Source organism: Triticum urartu, unplaced genomic scaffold (genome assembly GCF_056163025.1).
Source record: "Triticum urartu cultivar PI428250 unplaced genomic scaffold, HENAU_Tu73 scaffold2, whole genome shotgun sequence".
Classification (NCBI taxonomy): domain Eukaryota; kingdom Viridiplantae; phylum Streptophyta; class Magnoliopsida; order Poales; family Poaceae; genus Triticum; species Triticum urartu.
In genome coordinates, this window is record NW_028260368.1 from 191,999 (window position 1) to 194,704 (window position 2,706).

The following is a 2,706-nucleotide window of genomic DNA, read 5'->3' on the forward strand; positions in this document are numbered from 1 at the left end:
GATTAGAATAGCGGCAGATAATAAGGATCCGCACAAAAGAGTTGCATAGCTTAATAACATCATACTGACATGCATCATTAACCACTGAGATTGTAGAGCAGGTACTAGTATCGTGGATTGATGCATTTCAGTTAAAAGACCCGATGTGGCAAAGCCTTGCGTTAAAATAGTACTTGGCGTAGTTATTGTGCTTAAATCATTTTTAGAGTTCTGTATTTTAGGAATGGTATGAAGAATATACAGGGCCCATGAAAGGAAGATCAATGACTCATATAAATTACTTAATGGAAAATGTCCCGAGGAAGCCCAACGAGAAACTAAGAATCCTGTTATAGAGAAAAAAGTAACTATCATTCCTTTTTCTGACGAATCGCGTAATCCTCCAAGTTCACGAACTAATAAGGTTATAAAATGAATCGTAATCACAATTGAAATCGTTGAGAAAGAGATATGAGTTAGTATATGTTCTAAAGTTGCAAATAGCATAAGGGGAAGGTCCCATTACAAAATTGTAAATTTCGAATTGATTTCTAATCTATTGTATTCTTTTTCAAGAATGCCGCCACTCGGATTCGAACCGAGATGCTTGAGCACTGCTTCCTAAGAGCAGCGTGTCTACCAATTTCACCATGGCGGCTAACTTCAAATAATAGGTAACTTAAAAGAATAATAGCTATTATCTTGGGAATCGTCGATATTGGGAAAGTCCATAAAATTTAGGAACATTAGAGTTTTCATTAAAATAGACTTCGTTTGGTAGTATCGTTTCCATTTTTTTTTTTTACAATAAACTCTTGCTTTGCCCAATAGAAACACAAACACTGCTTGAAAGAGTTGGAACTTCTTTTTTCTAACTTGCAATTATAGAACTAATTTTTTCTAATTAATTTCCCCTTTACATTTTGAAAATTCTTTCAATACAATGAAAAAAATCCAAAAGGGTTTCTATTTAATGATGAAATTAAAATAAAATGGATAAATAGAAAAGGCTTTTTGGATTTTTTAAAAATTTCTAGAATGAAAGTCTTTATGCTCTTATTAATAAGATTTACTAACCTTATGATTTTGGAGAAGATAGGTGGAAGTTGTAAGTCCTATTGTAAGAATACTCCACTTTTCATAATTTTCCTAATAGAATATGAGGATTCTATTAGGAAAATTATGAAAAGTTCATTGATAGGAAAAGAATACTTAGCACACAGTATACCAAACAAAACTTTTTTTTTCTTGTATATATAAGATAAGAGGGGTTTTTTGTTCTAAGAATATTGTACCGAGTAATTCGACACATAAAAGTACATTCAAAGAAGAATCCAAATTATTAAATAATTGGAATTCTTTTTTGATAAGTCAATTCATATTATTCCAAAATCTTATTATTTGTTTGTTGCCCAGAAAAACCCTTTGGTTTTGGATGCTCATTACCGCTCGAAAATGATCTTGATTTTACTAAAGAATAAGATTGTACTATGGAAAAATAAGTCTTTTTCTTCCAAATATTTTTACGAATACGCTTTTTTGACATTGAAGTACGTTTTTTTGGAACTGCCATTCAAAAAGGAAATTACTTTTTTCTAGTTGTATGTGAAAGACATCTATTGCTGCAAATCAATCCTTCTTTCTTCTTTTTATTAGTATTTATACTTAGATACTGAAAGATACTTAAATTTTGAATTATTTTTTACTTCATTTTGTCTAATGCGGATAAGACAACAAGAATTTTTTAACATTTTTTCTTTATATATTTTATACTTTTTTTTTAATAATATAGAATATATAGAAGGGTTTCTCATTTAAATCTATTTATATCTATTTATATATCAAGTATACTCCATATATAGATATATGGTATGGAAGCCTATCCCCCATATAAGATAAGACGGGGGGATAAAAAGAAGGGAAAATGAAAATAGTTAATTAAGTTCAGAATGGTATTCCATAAAGGAAAGGAATTCCAATCAAAACAAAAAATACTGAGTCTCTTAAACAAGACATTCTAAAACTTAGGTAATTTATAGTCATTAGAATTTTAGTTCTATATGAAGTAAGGACTATTCGATAATTTCTTATAAACATAGGTTTTCATTGGAATTCACTCAATCAGTTAATTATGGAACAAGAGAGCTGTTTCATCTTTGTTTTAAAGAAATATAAAAATGAATTATGAATAGAAAGTAAAATGATTCCACTTTTTTTTTTTTATTTTTATAAATATCTTTATTTAGTTAATAAAATAACTTCGTTACCTAGTTATTTTATTAACTTTTTTAATTTAACCAACTAAACCCATTCTTAATTTTTAATTATTTCAATGAGATAAATTTTGGAAAAATTAAGAATTTCAGTATTTTTTCTTATTCTTTTTATTTATTCTTTCAGAAAGAGATAAGAATTGGTTTGGTGAATCGGAAACAATTTTATAGAAAAATTGAAGTAAAAATTGAAGTAAAAATTGCAATTTCTTTTCTTATGGAACATACATATCAATATGCATGGGTAATCCCTCTTCTCCCACTTCCAGTTATTATGTCAATGGGATTTGGCCTTATTCTTATTCCGACAGCAACAAAAAATCTTCGTCGCATATGGGCTTTTCCTAGTGTTTTACTCTTAAGTATAGCTATGGTATTCTCAGTTCAACTGTCTATTCAACAAATAAATGGAAGTTCGATCTATCAATATCTATGGTCTTGGACCGTCAATAAT

The 2,706-nt window shown here is 28.7% G+C and overlaps 1 non-coding gene across 1 annotated transcript; it reads right to left on the reverse strand.

Moving 5' to 3' along the window:
- Nucleotides 1–557: 557 nt before the first annotated feature.
- TRNAL-UAG (transfer RNA leucine (anticodon UAG)) lies at nucleotides 558–637 on the reverse strand. The gene has a single exon. It is a non-coding gene; the product is annotated as a tRNA-Leu (tRNA).
- Between the last annotated feature and the right edge of the window lie 2,069 nt (nucleotides 638–2,706).